Source organism: Carcharhinus amblyrhynchos, chromosome 15 (genome assembly GCF_965287045.1).
Source record: "Carcharhinus amblyrhynchos chromosome 15, sCarAmb.v2.hapA, whole genome shotgun sequence".
Taxonomy (NCBI): Eukaryota; Metazoa; Chordata; class Chondrichthyes; order Carcharhiniformes; family Carcharhinidae; genus Carcharhinus; species Carcharhinus amblyrhynchos.
This window is the reverse complement of record NC_137338.1, coordinates 42838240-42860829: the sequence shown is the minus strand read 5'-3', so window position 1 is coordinate 42860829 and position 22590 is coordinate 42838240. Positions and strand designations below refer to the sequence as shown.

At 43.7% G+C, this 22590-nt stretch overlaps 1 pseudogene across 1 annotated transcript in view; it reads right to left on the bottom strand.

Annotated features, from left to right (window-relative positions):
- LOC145352976 (cell surface glycoprotein CD200 receptor 2-like) overlaps positions 1-15307 on the bottom strand; it is a 38523-nt pseudogene extending 23216 nt beyond the window's left edge. The window contains exons 1-2 of the transcript XR_013888629.1: positions 15235-15307; positions 12487-12807 (exon numbers count right to left, since the gene is read on the bottom strand). The product of XR_013888629.1 is annotated as a cell surface glycoprotein CD200 receptor 2-like (transcript). The remainder of the gene's footprint in view (positions 1-12486; positions 12808-15234) is intronic.
- Between the last annotated feature and the right edge of the window lie 7283 nt (positions 15308-22590).

Genomic DNA, 22590 nt, shown 5'->3' with positions numbered 1-22590 from the left:
GTGAGTTTGATGGTGTGGGCTATCCATCAGGCTGGAGGATGCTGAGTGGGGCCCCAGTGAACAGGCTTTCTGTCCCATTGCTAATTGACACCCTATAGGCAATTAGCACCTGCTTTCCACCACTGCTGGTACTAACACAGTAATGGGTGGGGGGGATGGGGGCATTGAGAGCCATCCTCAATTTGCCCTTACTGTTGGCTTCCCGTGAACCCCATCTTGCAATCATTCACTTCTTGACAGGGATCTTGTGATGACACTAGACCTTCAGTAGGTGTTGAACCAATTGCAGCCACCACCTCCCTTGTGGCACTGCCAGTCAATAAAGCTACCAGCATCTGATTGGTCAGCAGCTCTTGGCAGTGGGACTTCCATCCCTGGGGTCCTTGATCTCAAGAAAGACCCACTGCTGTTGAGTTAAGTGTCTAAGTAGTACATAATTTGGTGCGACTTCCCTAAAAGAGGCAAAGTATGGCTTCTGTCAGCTTTCCAGCTATTGGGCATGACTCCTGTTGCCTCTATTAAACCAAGGCCCCTATTCCTAAGGCATTAATGACAATCACCCATCCCGTTCTGATCTCTCATAAACCATTGTCAGAGGCACAGAAAAGCAAACAAGACTTTCATGTTCTGTATTTCCTACATTCCTGATTTGAATCCACTGTTGTCTCTCGATGGGGCAGATAGCAATTCAGGCAATGGAGTTGAACTTTGTGCTGAAAGGCAAGACAGAATTGTAGCACTCAAATTGCACGGAAACCTCATGTAATGAACCTTGCTGGTCGCTGCAGCGGAAATCAACAGCAAGAGGGAGATCTCACCACCTCCAGTAATAAAGGTTCAGCTAATGATGGTGAAGGTTGGTAAAGTTTCATGCCTGACATTTAATGTGGATTTTCTGGATTGATTTGGAAGATTTGATTTTTAATTCCTTAAAAGGTGAAAAGCTCATGTTGCGAAATTGGTACAGTTTTGCAATGTGCATTTGTGATTTGCTCATTACATTTGTGAGGACTCAGAAAATCCAACCTGGAATGTAGTGCAGTTTCATCAGCTTTTATACATCTAGCACTAACTTCAGTGTCAGCAATTGTGCTAATTCTCCATTCATAATCTTCATTGCTGTAGCAAAAGGTGGATAAATGGAGTTGATATACAGATCAGCCATGATCTAATTGAGTAATAGAACAGCTTTGAAGATTGAATGGCCTACTTCTGTTCCTGCAATTTCATTTTGTATGCAGCATATCTACTTTTTTGTTTCCAGATATTTAAAATTGTGACTTCCTCATTCTGTTTTGACACACAGAATTAAATTCACGTATGGTTTTATATAAGTGCTTTCCTTCAGGGTGCAAATAGTAACAGTACAGATAGGTCATTTAGATTGATTAAGGAGAGTTTTCTATAATATATTCCCTAAACCCAATGTCCTTTGATATGTGCATTCTTCTTACAGTTCCTTTGTAAAGGTTACTTACGTACCCCTTGGTTTATTAGTAATCAACTTGTGTTATCTGTAAAATGGAGACATTCTTATCTGCAAATTGCAAAGCTGTTAAATTTAGATATGAAATGACATTTATTTTCCCCTGACAATTCTGAAAAGTGCCAGAAGGATGCAGTCCATTTTAGGTGTTAATTGGCATTCTAATGAAGCAATATTGAAGATGGCAGCACAGCTTTTTCTGCATTTTACTGGCTGTAGAATTAATAACCACCAGTTTGTTTCTATATTTTTCAAAGTGGTTCCATCTTATCGTCATCTCCTTTAAAAATCATACCCGTGGAAGAATTATGATCAACTTTAATGTCCATTCTTTTCAGTACATTTTTTTAGGTTTATTGAACTTTCAATCTCATTATAATAACAAAGATACCGCAAGGAGAGAAATATCATTTCTCACGCAGAAGTACAATCAGACTAGCATACAAAATCATTTGCAAGGCACATGGCTAATTAAAGTCAATACAACCAATTTTGCAAATGCCTCCAGTATGCTATCTGAAGACATTATCCAAAGGTTTGTCTTGCCAGACAAATAGGGGCCAGGGAAAATGACAGTTATACCCAAGCACTCTGAGATTTCCTGGAAAGATGATGCAGGGAGCAAATGAAGTTTGAGCCCTATTTTCAAATGGCAATCTTAGTTATTTTCTGGAGGTTTTTTTAATTCATTCATGTGAAATGGATGTCACAGGCTAGCCAGCATTTATTGACCATCTCTAGTTATCCTTGGAGGATAGTTGAGCATCAACCATATTGCTGTAGCTCTGGAGTCACATGTAAGCCAGACCAAGTAAGGTTGACAGATCTCTTTCCCTAAAGTGCATTAGTGAACTAGATGGGTTTTGCCTGACAATTGGCCATGGTTTCATAGTCAGCAGTAAATTCTTAATTCCAGATATGTTTTATTGAATTCAAATTCCACCATCCTGCCATGGCGGGATTTGAATTCAGATCCTCAGAGTATTAGTTGAGTTTCTGGATTAATAGTCTAGCAATAATACCACCAGGCCATTGTTTTCCCTTAGTTTATTTTGCTTATTCATGAAATATAAGAGGTTGCAATATACTCCATGATTAAAGCAAAATACTGCAGACGCTGGAATCTGTAACACAGACAGAAAAAGCTGGAAAATTTATTAATTTTGCTTCCAATTTCCACCCTTCACATGGTCCATCTCTGACACTTCTCTTCCTTGACCTTTCTGTCTTCATTTCTGGTGATAAACTGTCCACTAGTATCCATTACAAGCCCAACGACTCCCACAATTATCTTGATTACAGCTCTTCACACCCCACATCCTGTAAGCACTCCATCCCATTCTCTCAGTTCCTTCACCTTTGTTCTGATGATGCTATTTTCCAAAATAGCACTGTTAATATATCTTCCTTCTTCCTCAATCGTAGTTTTCCATCCACTGTGGCTGACAGGGCTCTCCAACCCACCCCCCGGGCCACTACTCTCACCCCCACTCCTCCCTCGCAGAACCCCAATGCAGATCGGAGGAATAGCGTTTGATTGATCACTTTATAGCCTTCCAGACTGAACACTGAGTTCAACAACTTCAGAGCATGAACTTCCTGCTCCTTCACCCCATTTCCATTTATTTTATTTCATTTCATCTCATTTATCCATTTTATCATCCTTCTTTCTCACTTTCATTCTTCCACTTGTCCATTCTGGCTCTCCTTCTTGCACCACCCCCCCCACCCCCAACCTTTCAGGGCAATTGCCACATTCCTCAGACAGCCCTTTAACAATCTGTTCCTCTGTTCTGCCATTCACGCATTCTGATCACTTTAAGTACACTGTTAGCACCTTCTCAGCCTTCTGTACATTCCCTTTGTCCCGTTCCAGGACCAACCCTCACTCCCCCTCCCACCCCCACCCCTATAAATTTTTGCTGATTCTCTTGGCTCTCAGCTCTAATGAGGGCTCATCTAGACTTGAAACATTGACTCTATCCTCTCCCCACAGATGCTGTCAGACCTGCTGAGATTTTCTAGCATTTTCTGTTTTAACTCCATTATTAACTTCAGGGATCAAAGCATTTGTGGCCTTTTAAAAAATATTTCTGGATATAAATAATTTTGCAAAACCTGTGGTATATCCCAGAGAATGTATTTTTCTTGATATTATTTCCAATTCTACATTCTGGAGTTAAAGTACTTGGAGATGAAAACCTTTAGGCTGGAAACATGTTGTGCTACAGGAAAAACAAATATATTGACATTGCACACTAAAGAGCTGTCTATACCTGAAATCTAACATCACAATTCTGTTAAGGATGTGGGCCAAGACTTTTCTTATCAGATGTTGGCAAGCTTGCAGTCTGTATCTGCATTTATTGTTTATTGCCAAGCATTTGCTTTTTATTTGCACATATTTCCCACACATTGAGCCTCTTTATTTAGTTATTTTCATGACATTAATGAAGTACATTTTCACTTTTACCACCTGGACATTGACATTCGGTGAAGAAAAGGAGGAAAATTCAAGTGAGCAAGGCTACACAGCAGTAATATTGTTCTGCCATTGAAATTAAAGGACAAACATCAGACTCCTTCAGGGGAAATCAGTCTTCACGGGAGATCCTCCTTCCTGCTCTCTTGTAAAAGTTGAATGCCCTTACAGTAAATCTGAAATATTGCCCCATTTTCTGTTTGTTATTTCAAGTACGTTTGTTGGTCATTTAAAGGAAACAGCTGTAAAGAAGTGGAAAGAAAAGCAAAATAGGCATTGAGTGTGGGTAAGATGAAAGAATGAAACAGATCAGAAGGATTCAGGGAACAAATGAGAATATCAAACAAATAGAAGGTGTTGTATATACATAAATACACAAAATGCTATCAATAAACATTTTGAGGTAGAGGCATTAATTGCTAAGGGAAAATGATAAAAGATATCAACATGACCTTGGTTAGGCTCAGCCAAGACTGCAATGTGAGCATTACTGGTTCAAAAATATTCATGAGACACAGAGTAGGAGAAAAGGGAGAAACAGTAAACGTAATGCGGTGTTGATCAAAGATTCCACTAAATTACTAAAACTTGAATATTGTTGCAAAAAATGTTTTTTTGGTCCAAGCATTTCACCCAGCACTCATCAGGACAATTCACAGGAATACTAATGTCAGAGGAAACAATTCATTTATACTGCCCGAGAACAGAGTGCCAACTGGTTGGCCCATGGATTCTGATTGATGGAGACATTCCCATGGAGAATGCACCAGTTGATGGTGACTGACAGTTTACTGCCAAGCATTGTTTGAAATTGAAACCAGGTTGCTTGATTTTGATTGGTCAAGGCATTTCCCTGAGGAATGAGTCAGCAAATGGCTGTCACTTCTTTTGCTTAGCCAAAACAGAAACAACGTGTGTACCTTTCCTTTCTATCTGCAAATAACAGGATTCTGTGTATTCACATATGTAGCTTCCAGTGCACACAAATGCACAACATCACATATCCAACTAACAATCTTAAATTGATTATCAGCATAGTTCTTAGCACATCGAGAATTATTTAGCAAATGTTATCCAATCACAGAACTACATTTAATGTTTATACAGTGTTTTGAGTTTTGCAAGCAAGGACTGGATGGGTAAGCACTACAAACAGTGAAAGAAATGTGTTACAATGCTAGATATGTAGGTTGTACATTCCAAAGACTGGTATATCAGATTAGAGTTAACAAACAGGACAATGAATGTTACTTCCTGCGAGCATTTCATAAGCTACCATGGAAAGGAAATAGAAGTAGAGATAAGTAGATAATTAGAGAAAATGCAAAAACAGGAGGACTTTAATAATGTGTGATAATTTTTCAAGCATAGATTTGCCAGGTTTCTACAATTTGTCCAGATTAATTCAGTAAGTGGATATTTATTTCAGACTGGGTGCAGTCTGAATAGTCATGATGTGGATATGCCGGCGTTGTAACTGGGATAAACACAGTAAGAAGTCTGACAACACCAGGTTTAAGTCCAACTGATTATTTTGATAGTAAACTCACTAGCTTTCGAGGTTTCCCTCTTCTTCAGGTGAATGGAGAATATCTGAAAGACTCCAGTGGAAACCTCTGTTTTTTTCCCTTCCATCGATATTCCACGATATGTATAATTATGTCCAACATCTTTCATGAAGGATGAAGTAATAGTGAAATACTGAATGCAGTAATCGGCATGAAATGGCAAAAGGGGATGAAGTGAAGCAATTAGAAAAAAGTAACTATTAATAAAGAAGTACTATTTCAGGCTAGGAAAGATATTGGACATAATTATACATGTCGTGGAATATCAATGGAATGGAAAAAACAGAGGTTTCCACTGGAGTCTTTCAGATATTTTTAGATAAGGAAACTGGGCAAGAAGATGTAAGAGTTACAATCTCACTGTTTGCGTTGTCACATTGTAATGTTGTTTATGTTGTCTATCAATGAGGCAGGTAACAAATACCAGATTTAGGGACTGTCATCCTCGCACAGAAGCACAATTTGCCTTCTTTTGCAATCTCCTTTCTTAACTATGTCCATTATATTTAATGTATTATTTCACTGAGTATGGGCATTGCTGGCTAGACAGCAATTATTGCCCATCCCTAATAGCTCTTGAGAAGGTGATAGTGAGCTGCCTTCTTGAATCCTACTGATTCAAGAAGGCAGCTCACTATCAATGGAAGTAAAAGGAAAAAAAGCAGAGGTTTCTGCTGGAGTCTTTCAGATATTCATGTGCTGGAGTTTACCCATAATACTGTTAGGGAAGGGAATTCCAGAATTTTGACCCAGCGACAGTGAAGGCACAGTGATACAGTTCCAGGTCAGTGTAGTATGTGGTTTGAACAGGAACTTGCAGGTCAGGATGTTACCATACATCTGCTGCTTCTGTCCTTGAAGGTGGTCAAGACCATATGTATAGAACGTGCTATTGAAAGTGTTTTGATGAGTTGCTGCAGTGCATCTTGTAGAAGATATACACTGCCAGTTGTGGAGGAAGTGAATGCTTAATGTTGGATGGAACACCAACCAATCAGGATGTTTTGTTCTGGATAGTGTCAACTTCTTGAGTGTTGTTGGAGCTGCATTCATCCAGACAAAGGGAGATTCTATTACATTCCTGACTTGTGTCTTGTGAATGCTGGAAAGGCTTTGGGGAGTCAGGCGTTGAGTTATTTGCTACAGAAATCCCATCAGGTTTGCTATTTAGCCAGGGGATTTATATGGCTAGTCCAGTTCAGTTTCTGATTGTTGGTAACCCCCAGAATGTTGATAACGGGGGACTCAGTGATGGTATTGACATGGAACATCAAGGGAGATGGCAAAATTCTCTCTTGTTGGAGACTGTTGTTGTGAGGCACTTGTGTGGCAGGAATATTACTTGCCACTTATTAGCCCAAGCCCAAATGTTGTCCAGTTCTTGTTGCACATGTACACAGACTGCTTCAGTATCGGAGGAGTCATGAATCATGCTAATCATTGTAAGTAGTCTCACAACACCAAGTTAAAGTTCAACAGGTTTATTTGGTAGCACGAGCTATTGGAGCGTTGCCCCTTCATCAGGTGAGTTGGACCTGTTGGACTTTAACTTGGTGTTGTGAGACGACTTACTGTGTCTACCCCAGTCCAACACCACATCATGCTGATCATTATTCAATCATCAGCAAACATTCCCACTTCTGACATTAAGATGGAATGAATGTTAGTGATGAAGCAGTGCCTTCAACACTATTGTGAATAATCCAAAGAACAAGGAACAAAGAAAATTACAGCACAGGAACAGTCCTTTCAGCTCTTCAAGCCTGTACTGATCATGCTGTCTGTCTGAATTAAAACCTCCTGCTCTTCCAGCAATCATTTCCCTCTAATCCCACCCTATTCATGTATTTGTCAACATGTTCCTTAAAAGTCACTATTGTATTTGCTTTACAATTTCTCCCAGCGGCAAGTTCCAAGCACCCACGACCCTTTGTGTAAAAAAGCTTGCCTCATACATCTCCTTTAAACCATGCCCCTCACACCATAAAGCTAAGCCTACTAATTGACTTTTTCACACTGGGAAAATGTTTCTGACTATCCACTCTGTCCATGGCCCTCATAATCTTGTGGATTTCTACTCAGTTGCCCCTCAATCTCATTTGTTCCAGTGAGAACAAACCAGGTTTCTCCAACCTCTCCTCAAAGCTAATGCCCTCCATACGAGGAAACATCCTGGTAAATCTTGTTTATGTTCTCACCAAAGCCTCCACATCCTTCTGGTCGAGTGGCGACCTGAATTGAACACTATATCCCAAGTGTGGCATAACTTAGGTTCTATAACTTGATCAAGTTTTTCTAGGATGTGATGAAGATGATTGATGAAAGTAGGGCAGTGGATAGGGAAATTGAAGCAATGTCTCAGGACTGAGATATTTGACCACTAACACCACAATTTTACTTTGTGCTAGGTATGAGTTGAACCATTTTCCCATAAGCCTGACGAAGAGGGTAACCTCGAAAGCTAGTGAATTTACTATCAAATAAATCGGTTGGACTTAAACCTGGTGTTGTCAGACTTTTTACTGTGTTTACCCTGGTCCAGCGCCGGCATATCCACATCATGGGACAGAAAGCCCAATCCCAAATAGCATCCACCCTCCACAGAATGAGGCTTTGCAGGCACTTTCCCTTGAGGTAGGCATACTGAGCCTGCATATTACGAACCTTGACTATGAAAATCAAATCCAAGGGGGGCAATTTTACCATTTTTTTGTCTAAGTGCTGGGTGAACCTGAGATGGGGATGGTTTCAGATCCATCTTTTGGGCATATTTTCAGACGTCCCCACCATACACAGTCAGCCTGCAAAATTCTGAGTGAGCCTCTTGCTCACTGCAGAAGTCTGTAGGTGGAGTTTAATGCTCCAGAAGACCTGAGGTAGTGCCCATGTGCAGGCCTCTGATGCTGCGCAGGCACATTAGCAGTGGCAGGGGTCTGACAGAAAAGCGAGAGCTGTCAGGCCTCTGCTAGTGCAGACAAACTGAAGCAGCTCCCCTCTGTAATTGTGGGGGCCTGTCGCCATTGATACAGTCCCCCCCAACCCATACTGATCACCAACCCCCTCCCTCCCCACCAATCGCTGCAGAGTGCAACAGGCCCCCTCTCCCTCCCTGCCCCCTGCCCCTCCTCTCCCCAATCACTGCAAAGTGGCAGCAGGCTCCCTCTCCCTCGCTTCCCACCCTCCTCCCCCCCCCCCCCCCCCCATCACTGCAGAATGGCAGCAGATCCCCGCTCTCTCCCTCCCTCCTCCGATCTTTGCAGAGAGGCACTGGGCCCTCACTCCCTCCCTCCCCCCCCACTGATCTCTGCACAGCAGCAGCGGGACCCACGCTCCCTTTACCTTGCCCCCATTGGCCCTACCCCCATTAGCCCCACTGGCCCCTCCCCCAACAGCCCCACCCATGGCACTACCAAGTGGGCATTGCCCAGGTGCCAGTCTGGCACTGCCCCAGAGGCAACCCCCTTGCCCCCGGCATCCCCATGGGGCCTCAAAGGACTCCGGTTCCACTGGTGAGGCCAGGTCAAATGCTCCCCGTTTATGGGGAGCATGTCTATTACTCGCTGGCCTGAAACTTTCCCGGCGAGGTCATAATATGGGGCAAGCCTGGACAATTAAGTGCCAGGCTCACTAAGCAGATGTTTACATAAGAACATAAGAACATAAGAAATAGGAGCAGGAGTAGGCCATCTAGCCCTTCGAGCCTGCCCCGCCATTCAATAAGATCATGGCTGATCTGTCGTGGCTCAGTTCCACTTTCCCGCCCTCTCCCCATAACCCTTAATCCCCTCTCTTATCAAGAACCCATCAACCCGCTTCTTAAAAATATTTAGCGAGGCAGCCTCCACCACTTCAACGGGCAGAGAATTCCAGAGATTCACCACCCTTTGAGTGAAGAAGTTCCTCCTCAACTCCGTTCTTAACCGCCTCCCCTTTATCTTGAGGCTGTGCCCCCTAGTCCTACTGTCTTTTTCGAGCGGGATATTAACCTGCCTCTCACCATTCCTGGCGAGAGGCTGACCGCACTTTTCTGGCGCTCGTAAAATGGCGCCGGTCATGAAAACCGATGCCAACTGCGCTAATCATTTTATGGCCCACTTCGCCACCATGTGGCACCCAAACATGATGGTAAAATCGTACCAAAAGAGGCTAGAGGGAATTAGATATTTTAAATGAGTGGACAAAGGTTGGTAGATGTAGCACTATGTGGAAAATCGTGAACTTGTCCACTATGCTCATAAGAATATAAAAGCCTGCTGACTAGCGAGCCCAGCACTTGTTTGTCTGGGCATGCCCCGTTTATGACCTTGCCACTAGCAAGGAATAGACATACCCCCCGTGAACGGGGAGTATATTATTTAAATGGAAAGAGACTGCAGAACCCTTTGCTACAGAGGCATCTTGGTGTTCTAGTACTTGAATCACAAGCAGTTAGTGTTGAGGTACAGCAAGCGATTGGAAAGGGAAGTGTAGATGTTGTCACTTATTACAAGGGGAGGTGAGTATGAAAGCAGCAATGTGTTGTTACAATTGTAAAGGGCGTTGCTGAGATTTTCACTGCGTCTGGGTGCCTTGGAAGCCCTTTAAAACTGGTAGCTATGATGTAAAGATGCTGGCGTTGGACTGGGGCGGGCACAGTAAGAAATCTCACAACACCAGGTTAAAGTCCAACAAGCTTATTTGGTATCATGAGCTTTCAGAGCGCTGCTCCTTCATCTGGGAGTGAGACTCGCGGTATCAAATAAACTTGTTGGACTTTAACATGGTTTAAAAGTGGTGGTTGGGTCTAGAATCCTGGCTTCCTGGCCATGTTTATGGGCTGTGTAATTTTTGGGAGGGCCTTTAAACAGTGTGGGCTGGTTCCTGTCAAAAGCCTACAACCGGCACTCCTGCCTCCATTGCAGGAGTCTTAACCATTGGTGTCTTCATGGGGTCAAGCGAAGTAAAGAAATGTGATGCATTGTCCCTTAGAGAAGTCATGAATCCTACACTGCATGAGGGCACCTTTTAAAAAGTAAGTTCAGATAGTTCTCCTGAAGCCCCTGATGCCAAATCACTCCATCCATAAACATCCACTCTCTCTGGCACGGTTGCACAATGATAGAAGTATGTACTATCTACAAGACTCACAGCAGGAACTTACTTAGCCTGCACCTTCCAAACCCACAACACTACCATCTAGAAGGACAAGGGCAGCAGAAACGTGAAAACACCAACATGTGGAAGTTCCTCTCCAAGCCATTCACCTTCCTGACTTTGAAATAAGTTGCCATTCCTTCACTGGGTCAAAATCTTGGAACTCCCTCCCTAACAGCACTGTGGGTGCACCTAGACCACATAGACTGCAGTGGTTCAAGAAGGCAACTCACCACTATCTTCTCAGGGAAAGCAGAGATGGACAATAAATGATGACCTAGCTAGTGAACCCAACCCTATAAATGGATATTTTAAAAATGTAAATGCCAAACTATGGCACTTCCATGCAGAGTATGTAAACAATAAACCCCACAATAACAGTATGTTGTGTAAAAAGAAAGCTTTAAAAAAGTAACTCATTCACATCTTTCTACTGAAAAAAAAATACATTTCACTGGAACAATAAAATTGTTGTTTCAACAAGATTAATCATTGTCTGGGCTCTCAGCCAAGCATACATAACAAGACCCCATGTGAATTGTGTGGGAGGGCGTAGTTTGATGTTTGGAGTATGAGGGACCACGGGTGATGGGTGTAAGTCCATAACTTAACGTTCAGAGTGCATGGAACCTCAGTGGGGGGAGGGGTGGGGTGGAACAGGGGTGGCATGGATGGTGAGTGAGTGAAAGGGTCGACATTGGTATTGGGACATGAGGGATGGTAGGGTGTGGATGATGGGCACAAAGTGGCATGGATGGGGCATGAGAGTGTGTGGGATTGTTAATAGTGTGAGGGGTGAGTGCTGGAGGGCCTTTAAGTTTTTATTTTAACTGGCATAATGTCCTATAGCTCTGAAGCAGACCTTTTAAACAGCATGCTTTCACATCCAGCAGCTTCTGTTGCTGCCTCCAAAGGCCCTCCCAGGTCAGGTGGCCTGACTGCTGCCAGTCCGTACTTAACGCTCGGCAAGAAGACCCTGTCTTTGTGGGCACTTTCTCCTGCGGTGAGAAGTTTAAGTCATGAATTTTCCCAATTCCTGCTACTCTCCTCAGGAATGAAAATTTAGACTAACAACTGGAATACTGTGTACTGTTTTGGTTTCCTTAGCTAAGAAAGGATATCACTGCATTAGAAATAGATCAGAGATGACTCATTAACTGATACCTGGGCTGAAGGGGTTATCTTTTATAGAGAGTTTGAGCAACATAGACCTGTATCCATTGGAGCTTAAATGAAAGCGAGGTGATCTTATTGAATCACATAAGATCCTGAGGGCACTTGGTAGTGCAGATGCTGAAAGGATGTTTCCCCTTGTGGAAATTAGGGCACACAGATTGCAGTTAAGGGTTCTCCCATTTAAGACAGCGATGCTGAGAATGTTTTTTTCTCTCAGAACGTTGTTAGTCTGTGGGATTCCTTTCCCTCGGGAGCAGTGGAAGCAGACATATTGAATATTTTAAAGGCTGAGTTAAATAATTCCTGAATGACAAGGGAATTAAAGGTTACTGGAGATTGGCAGGAAAGTAGAATTGAGGCCACAGATCAGCCTTGATCTTATCAAATGGCAAAGCAGGCTTCTGGGGTGTATTGGCCTAATCCTGCTCCTAACTCTTGTGTTCTTGTGTATAAAGGAGTCTTCTTTAGTCTCAGTCTTAAATCATGTAAATACTTTCAATTCATTAATCATATCTTTCTTAGGAAGATATTTCCTAGTATATATTTAAATTGATACACAATGCTCCATTAGTTTTGAATGAGAAATTCAGTGTTTACCAGGAAGAGAGTTTCACTAGTGGTGAGTTTGATGGTAATCTTACCTAATACGAACAGAGAAAAGTGGTTTCGAAAAATTCCCCGGGAAGCTGTAATTTCGCATGTATAATTTCCTTCGTCAGTCAGTTCTACAGGCTGTATCTGAAGACAAGTTCCGTTACAAGGTGAAACTGTTAGTCTGTCATCTTTGATGATTTTAAATAAGCCACGATCATCATTGTAGGTTGCAATGTCTTGGGATGTTCCTGTTATTGATCGACTCCATTTGATCAAAATAATTTCTTTGGAGGACTGATTAATTGAGCAGTTTAAATTGATCTTGTTGCCTCGGATGGTCGTTACATATGTAGCATGTACTCCATTTTCTGCAAAGACAAAGCAGAAGCTGCATATGAAAATTACTTGCAAAAATCAAAACAGTTAGCATCAGAGGCAAATTCATTTTTATCTTAGATGAGGACAAAATAATCTTCAAGTGCCAAAATTCAAATACTTTATCAAAATTGAATTCACTGTTGTTCAAAATATTGTATTCACCAACACCATAATATCACAGGTGAGGTTCATTTAGTGGATATATAAAGATTAGCAACCTGTTCTAATTATTGCTAAGGACACTGATGGTGACAATTCAATACAAGTTGTGAACTATTTGTTCAAAGGAACAGGGTCTTTCTTGTATCGTTATGGGACTTTTCACCACATAACAAATTATAAAGAGCTGGGGAAAAATTGCATTAATAGAAGTAAGTGAGCAGAGTGTTTCAAATAAATGTACACATCTTTCAAATTCACACCATTCTGGAAAGCATTATAAACCAATTTAGTTATGAACTCAAAATCCATTTGATCATCAGAATCCTCTTAACTCATTATCATCCATTAGCGTACATGCAATCTTTCAGATACAAGGAACCCATGGATTTAGCAAATACATACACACACACGTCTATATAATTTATATACATACACTATCACATCTCCCTTCTTCGGCAGTCTGGCCGTTTAAATGGAATATACAACTATCACTTTAGGTAACAAATTAAAGTGAATTATACCAACTCAATTGATAACTTGCTAAAATAGTAGCAATATAACTAAACATTATTGCACATCATAGATTGTTTAAATACTATTGATTTAAAATGGAATGTATTCATGATACAGAAGACAAAATATATCGGTACCCCATTAGGTATACTTCTCATCCAGCAAATAGGCTCAGCCAAATCATGTACATATTTGGGAGAATATCATATTGGGTGTATTTGTTGGATAAATAATGCATCCAATGAAATACTGATTTATTTTCTGTCTATATTAAGATTCTTGTTGGTTCTTTGAGAAATTTCTTTTTTTTGTGATGTGTCATTGGAAGCAGCTTAAATGGTCGTCAACATGTCTGTTGTCCATAAATGAAACATGGTACACATAGAGTAAAACATCATGTGAATAGCTTGAGGCTGTTTGTGTGAGGTGCAATTGGTGATCAGATTTGAAGGCAGTGTGAGCTGCAGCAGGCTTGCGCTATACTTTTTCCATGCTTTTGGAAGCAGAAAATGGTCCCAGGTGCAATATTAGCATGAGGTTTGAAATGTTGCACCACACTGGAGTGCGATGACATCTTTTTTTTTCTCACAATAATCTCCATATCAATTGCAAGACTCTAAATTAACCAATCTACACTACAAACTGTGTTCTTTTGCCAAGATTTTGCTTAAACCTTTTTTTGAAATGAAGGCAAAGACTAATTCAGTACAACAATGATCCATTTTCTGTGTATCCCAAAGTCATTAAAGGCCAAAATATCATACACAGATGCAGCTTGGTGGAACTGTTTCAAGAAAAACAAGTCAGGCTCATATTTCAGAGAAATCTATCTCCGTGGTTCAAGTGAAATCATTTTCAATTTTAGAATATTTCCTGTTTTTGTCTGAATGCCAAATTACACAGGTTGTATGTTAACGATGAATTAAACATCTACCTACACAACTTTATTCATCTCCACCGTTATCATTTCTAAATAAAGCACTTTAGTTGGGGACTAAACTGCAATAATAAGTATATGTTGGCTTTTCTACTGCAAACAGATTCAGTTCAAAAACTGTAAATATCAAATTAAAAGAAAAGCATTATAACTTTACTATCCATAGCACCATAGAATAATAAAATGGTTACAGCACAGAAGGAGGTCATTGGGCCTATTCTGTTGTGCCAGCTCTCTGCAATAGTCGCACCCTTCTGCCTTTTCTCCGTGGTTTGCAATTGCAATTTTTTGCTCTTCAGCTAATTAGCCAGGAGCAATAAATCGGGAGTATCAACCTTGTTTTATTTATGAAGTTGAATTCCATTTAAGAAAAGCAGATACACATTCCATAAGATCTCAATGGTTATGCAATAGGGAATTTACTTTGCAAAACTAATCAGGTTTAATCCTCAATCCACCAAGTGGGCAAGTAAAATTTTAAAAAAGCAGTGCACTAAAGCATTGAAAATGGGATGTTTCTTTTAACAGGAAAGTTCAAAAGTGTGAAACGTTTGAATGCAGGATCATAAAAATATGAATTTAGCGACTTAAGTAGCTGTTTACAAAGGACAAGGATTAGATAACAGTTTGACTGTCATACAAGAAGGCCTTAGAAATCAAGACTCAGAAAATATTTTGTAAATTAGTTAACTTTGAAAGGAATAATTGAGCAAATAATCAGCGTACCAGTTTTTCAATGGAAGCAGTTATAAAACTGATCAAAGTTAAAATATAAAACTTTGAAAAAGGTAAAGAAATACTATACCAAACCAATAGGCAGTTATGAAAAAGGGCACAATGATAGCAGCTTTCATACTGGTATCCTTCAAGCCATTCATTTCCGCATAAACAACATATCTTGCTAGCTACCTTCTCTGCAAACAGTTTCCTTGATTTCACATTTATGCAGTTGGCAGCCTTCAAACAACCTTTGGAGTCAGCAAGATTTGCATCTTACATACATAACTTCCTCTTGTGATAAGAAGCCAATTAATGAAATATGCCGTTCTTACACCTGGAACAGTGCATAGAGAAAACCTCACCATGAAAGATAGTTCTGAGATTAAAAGGCCCTCGACTGAGAAAGAAAACAAATAGAATTAAACCATTGTGAGGTAAGAACCATCTTGGACTTGGTTCAGGAGAATGTAATGTCCCCTTAAAGGACAGTGCAAAGAATATTCATGAAGTGCGTTTTCAGTTATACTAAAAGAATTAAGGAAGTGTTATGTTTCATGGTTTGAACCATAGGTTGCCTACAAATATAGTGGGCATGATCTTACTGGCTCTCCATATCGGTCAATGGCGTGGTGAGAGGCAAAAAAAATCAGGTTCATCCTCGTTTCTTGTTTCTTGCAATCTTGCCAGTCCTGTTATGCCGGCTATATGCCAGCCTTATGTCCAGTAAGCGTGTGAGGCTGACTTCAATATTAATGGCATGATTAGCATGTATTAACAAGCCATGATGCTATCGTACAGCTCACTTACCTTAGCCCCATTGCTGTCACCTGCATAAATCACAGATGGCCCCCATCAAAGGGAAACAGATGTGATGGCCTTGCTCATGGGACCAGAGGCCATTGAAGCCCTGGGTGATGGAGGTAAGGACTGGGCAGTGCTTATTAGGGGGAGCTCCATTGTGGCTGGGAAGGGAGGAACTCTGCAGTTGGGGGGTTGGGGGTGGATTGACAGGCCAGCAAAGTGATCAGAGAGGTGGGGGGCAGTCAGCTGGGGCAGCGATTATCCAGGGCAGTGATTGGGATGTGGGGGGAGCATTTGGCTGGGGCAGTGATTGGGGTGTGTGGGGCAATTGGCCAGGGCTGCGATCGGGAGAGGAGGTGATGGTGTCCGGGGCAGCAGTTGGAGGGGGGAAGGGAGTGGGGGAGCGATGCCTGTGGGGGTGCTGGGCGTAGTGATAGATTACATAGTGTACACAGTGTACTGGGAAATTGGTGCGCCTGCACAATAGTGCCCCTCGAGCTCAGCAGCCAGCTTTACATGTGAGCTGAGGCTACACCCCCTCTACTGGTGAGAAATGTATTATGACTCCTGTTAATGCACAGAGTGCCATAAATACCCGTTCCTTACCTCACTGGTGAAACCGGTGAGAAAACCTGTTTTCCCACCAGTTTGACACTTTTGAGAATATTCCGCCCAGTGTTTAGTCTGTGCTTAATCTTGTTATGGTAAAAATCTTAAGAAATGAAATCTTGCTGCATCAACTTGCTGCCACTGGCCGGAAGTTGGAACTTTTAAGAAAGTTATCTATCTCTGCGGAGATCAGAACTGGGGTGAAGAAGGGAGATGGACATTTTTGGGACGAGGGAAGAATGAACATTTTTGAGGGGTGAGGGGAGAGGGCTGAACATTTTGGGTGAGAAGCGTCCATCTAAACACTGCGCAAGTCAATGAACTGAAAACAGACCCTAAAGGGCATCTCTTCAGGTCAGAAAAGATGCAGTGGCTTTGTTGCAATTACATTTTCTACTTGACCTCCTGACTCTGTTTGTTGCTGGCTTCAAACTGGAGCCAGAGCTGGAAGCCACAAGGACACCAGGTTAAATGGTGAGTGAGCAATTTCAATTACAGTTATCAGTAATGCACCCGCTTTGATGCTTACTGGAAGACCTGAGTCATTGAATTAAAATGTCAAACCAGGCCCAGAAAACAAAATAGAGAGATCAAAAAAATGGATTAAAACACAGTGAGAACAGTTTAAAAAGTTAGCATTTTAGCTGCCTTAAATCTCCAACAATAATTGAAAGTTGAAGGAATGATTGTCTGCCCTTGTAACAGTTAATTCCGGTGGTACACGTCGTACCATTAAAATGATCTTGATACTGAAATTGACAAGGTCTATTTTTTCCTCTTTGGCTCAATGCATGTATATCAGGTAAGTACAGCAGTTAACAATCACCCTTTATTTACAATGTGTTCAAAATGCCATTCAGCGGCTACAGAGAGCAAGTCAGCTCTAAGACTTTTTGACTGTTGACCTGACTAATTTTAAACCACGCCAACCCCCACCCTGACCACCACTGCTCCTTCCTATTGGGCAAGCCTATACTCGATTAATAGGAGACCTTGTGTCCTATGAGGACCATAAGGAAATCTATTGATAACCCCCCATGGCTATCATAACATTCCTTCTGCCTCAAGTCTATTTCTTCCCCTGCACCTTCATCATAGAAGAGTCTTTTGTGCTGTTCGGCAGTTGGCCTGGGGTCCCTTGGAGGCAAGACTGGATCAGGGGTTGCGAAGCAGATTGGAGACTTCTGCTTTCAAAGGGAGGGTTGTAAAGCTGCTGACACTGGTTCTCCCTGAGATGAAGGGTGCCAGCTGCCTATCTCATCCCGTTGCCTGTGATGCACGTGATGGATATCCTGTGGAGGTTCTGGACCTTGAGGGCCCTGGCCTGCTTCCAGGTGTCTGGGATGCTTGCATGACACTATCTTCATCCCTGAGATGCCCCGGTATCAGAAAGGGGGGAGTCAGAAAGTGTAGCCACAACCACAGTCTCCTGGCTGGAAGGCCCTGACATGGGCTCGACCTGATGCTCCTCCCTGGGGATTCCTGTGGGCCCCTGGGTCACTTCATGGAATGGCAGTGCTTCTGCAGTAAGCTCCAGAAGATCCAGCATAATCTGGCACTGCCAGTCCTGGAGGATCACCTGCGTCCTACCCATAGTGTTGAGCCCTCTGCAATGACCACTTGGGTCAGGGGCCACCTCTCAATGGCCACAGCAAGTGTCCTCTGAGACTGGGCCATGCTCTGCAACTCCTCAGCCCTGACCCTCTGAGACTGGGCCATGTTCTCAAGGGCTGCTGTCATAGCCGCTGTGTCTCAGCGCTTTCCTGCCGGGTCTCTTGCAAGCTCTTGAGCCTCTCAGCCATGGACAACAGAATCTCGAGAAGTCTGTTCAGAACCTCAGCTGCGGCCTCTGGGGCTCCGCTATGGCCTGCATTGACTCAGCCTTCACTTGGAAACTGCCACTCATGATAAGGATCCCATGTCCCAGGCTTTCCACTTCAGATGCCACCCTTGCAGTGATGGCCAGGGAAGCACGCAAGACAGGCAGCAGCTGATCCGCCTAAAAGCTCTCGGACACTTCCCAACAGCCTTGGTCCAATGTGGCCATCAGCCCCTCCTGCATTCCCTGGCTTTGTTGCTGCATCTCTAGCAGCTGAGTGAGAAGTGATCTCAGAGGCCCAGGTGGTAACTTTGGGCCCAGGTGAGTCCTTGCCTCCTGACAGCCACCACATGGCAGAGGTCTCGGATGGTCCCTCCTCCACCCGATGTACATTATCAGATGTGTTGTGCTCACCACAGAGTGACCAAAAGCCACATCACTAATTGGACCCATCAACGTGTCAGTATCTGGGACGGTGAGTTGTGAGGTGGAAGCTGATGCTAAAACTGTGCCATCCTTGGAGGTCCCTTCGTCATATCCAACGTGAGGTAATTGACTTTTTTCTGGCATTTCTTCGCGGTTTGGGGGGGCCACTGCCCTGGTACTGACTGAGATGGCGACTGCCTCCCAAACCACATTTCCATCAGCCCCCGGGTCTGCTTCATTCTTGGGGGGGAATAGGGTCCACACCTCTGCTGCATCCAGTAGCCTCCCCAGGTCACCCTTAGAAAATCAGGGGGCTGGTTGTGCACACATTTTGTGCAGGAACTTCTGCCTGCAAGCCTGTCCATTCTTGAATTACTGGAGCAGCCCATCATTAGGACAAATCAGCTGCAGGCAGTGTGGCAATGCATTCCAGCAAGTTCTATACAGTTTGCTTCTTAGCATTGAGTGGAAGGCAAATGAGCACTTGCAGGTATGCTGATGGGGAGTGAAGGGAGGTGGGATAGTGTATCAGTGCCTCAATGATTGGGAACAGGGGAGGAGAGACGGAGGTGTCACATAGCCATCAGAGACCAAAGGATACGGGGGCCTTGTGGGGAAGGGTCTGGGGTGGGGTGAGACAGGAACACTCTGCCGGATATGTGTAGAGTGGAGGAGGAGGGTGGATCTCTTTGCCTGAGATTGGTGGGGTGGAAGAAGGGTCCACTGCCACTGCCTGAGATCATTGGCGGGGAATGGGGATCCGCTGCCACTCTGCCTGAGATTGGTGAGGGGAAGGGGGAGGGACCCAGAATCGTTCTGGGTAGTGGTGGGTGGGGGGATAAAGGGGTGGAGGAATGCCTGTGGGGCCCAGGGGGGAGCATTATCTGGACTGGGAGTGATGTGGTATGGGAACCACATTCTATCAATCTTTTTTCTGCGCACGCGCAGTCAGAGTCGCTGATCGGAGCTGCTGAGTTTTGGGCGTGTTAAGCCCCACTCCTTCTGCAGCACAATTTGGACTCGCTGATATTTTTGCAGGCAGAATGCATTTGGGGGTGCCAGAGAACGGGACCAATTTTACTATTGCATCGTGCCCATTTTCAGACATGAACATGTGGTAAAGTCGGGGATGAGGCCATTAATACAATCTGCGCCTGCATCCACGCAGATGTCCACTTTACCGAGGCCCAAAAATGGTCGCGATCCAAATCACACCCAAAATAGGCACAATGGTGATTTAAATGTATTTGCATGCATTTAAATTGAATTAATAGGCTGCCTGCCCAACTTTACCAGCAATTCCCCCTTTACCATTGCGTTTGTATGCCCAGGTCAGCGCGAAACAGACTTGCTCGGCAAAGGTCTGATTTGGATGCTCCAGCTTCTGAAGAGGTAAGTTCAGAGATTCCAGCAGCTCTCTGACACAGATTGGTGGTGGTGGTATAGGGGGACGTGGTGGGGGGAGGGGGTAAGTGGGCCGGATCATTTTCTGATGGGGGGAGGAGGCGTGTCGGATGTATCTCTGGTGGGAGGGGGAGACAGGACAGATCATTGTCTGGTTGAAGGGGGAGGAAGGAGGGTAGAGGGAGGCCAGATTGTTGTCTGGTTGCGGGGAGGGGAGGGGCAGGGTGGACTACTGCCACTCTGCGGGCGATTGGTGGGGGGGTAGGGGGCAGGGGGTCGCAATCGGTCTGAATAGCAGGGGGATGGTGGATAAGGGGGGCAATTATGTTGTGGGGGTGAGGCGATGTCTGTGAGGGCCATTGCACCTGGGCCGCTTTATCCACTTTTTACGACCCAGGAAAGATGTGACAGTGACACGTTTTTCAAATTTTTTTCTCACTGTGCATGTGCAGCTCAGAGCTCCGATCGTTTCAGGTGCGATAAGCCCCGCCCACAGCGCGATTCAAACTTGCAATTTTTTTTCAGGCTAAGTGTGTGCGGGGTGTCTGAGAACAGGTTTCCAAACTGGATCTGAATTGCTCCCAGATTCAGCACTTAGAATCAAAATGGTAAAATTGGGCCCAATGGGACAAAATGTTGAATTTGAAATAGTGCCAGATTCAAGTCTGCCTTGCACTTAGAATCAAAATGGTAAAATAGGGCCTCTGATCTCTGTCATTATGTTCTCTTTAAGCTTACTTTTGTACTGTATTTTGCCCTTCTTAATCAATCCCTTGGTCCTTCTTTGCTGAATTCTAAACTTCTTCCAATCCTCAGACCTATTATTTTTCTTGGCCAATCTGTATGTTGCTTCCTTAGATTGGTACTCTGTCTAATTTCCTTTACAAGCCATATGTTAGCCCTCTTAATCATTTTGCTTTTGTGCTTGATAGAAACAAACAGTTGCTGCAGTTCCCCCATGTATTCATTGAATATTCACCATTAGAACATAGAACCCTACAGTGCAGAAAGAGGCCCTTCAGCCCATCAAGTCTGCACCGAACACAATCCCACCCAGGCCCTACGCCCATATTCCTACTTATCATACCCACTAATCCCTCTAACTTACGCATCCCTGGATATTAAGGGGTAATTTCTTAGCATGGCCAATCAACCTAATTCGCACATCTTTGGACTGTGGGAGGAAACTGGAGTACCCGGAGGAGGAGGGAACCGAGTGTATGGTGTCGAAATTTGCTGATGACACCAAGATTGGTTGAACGGCAAATTGCGCGGAAAGTGTGGAGAGTCTGCAGAAGGATCTAGATAGGCTGGGCGAATGAGCCAGGAAATGGCAAATGGAATTTAATGTTGGCAAGTGTGAGGTGGTCCACTTTGGTAGGAATAATGGTAGGAAGGACTATTACTTAAGTGGCGAAAAACTGCAGCAGGCGACGGTGCAGAGGGACCTCGGGGTCCTCGTGCATGAGTCGCAAAAACCCAGCTTGCAGGTGCAGCAGGTGGTCAGGAAGGCGAATGGGATGCTGGCCTTCATAGTGAGGGGGATTGAATATAAAAGTAGGGAGGCCTTGCTGCGGCTGTATAGGGCATTGGTGAGGCCGCAGCTGGAGTACTGTGTGCAGTTTTGGTCACCGTACTTACGCAAGGGTATTTTGGCCTTGGAGGGAGTGCAGAGGAGGTTTACTAGGCTGATACCGGAGTTGAGGGGGTTGAGCTATGAGGAGAGGCTGAATAAACTAGGCTTGTACTCGTTAGAGTTTAGAAGAATGAGATGTATAAGATGATGAATGGGATGGATAGGATAGAGGTGGAGAGACTCTTCCCGCTCAGAAAGGACAGTAGCACTAGGGGGCACAGCCTCAAGATAAAGGGGGAGCGGTTTAGAACGGAGTTGAGGAGGAACTTCTTCACTCAAAGGGTGGTGAATCTCTGGAATTCTCTGCCCGTTGAAGTGGTGGAGGCTGCCTCGCTAAATATTTTTAAGACGCGGGTTGATGGGTTTTTGATAAGGGAGGGGATTAAGCGTTATGGGGAGAGGGTGGGCATGTGGAACTGAGACATGACAGATCAGCCATGATCTTATTGAATGGCACGGCAGGCTCGAAGGGCTGGATGGCCTACTCCTGCTTCTATTTCTTATGTTCTTATGTTCTTAAACCCACACAGACACGAAGAGACTGTGCAAACTCCACACAGACAGTGGCCCAAGCTGGGAATCGAACCCAGACCCTGGAGCTGTGAAGCAGCAGTTCTAGCCACTGTGCTACCAATCCACTATCATTACCTATCCACTGTCATTCCTTTAATCTATCAAGGCCAATTCGTGCCTCATATCCTCATAGTTTCCTTTATTAAGATTTGGACTAGTCTCTGAATCAACTA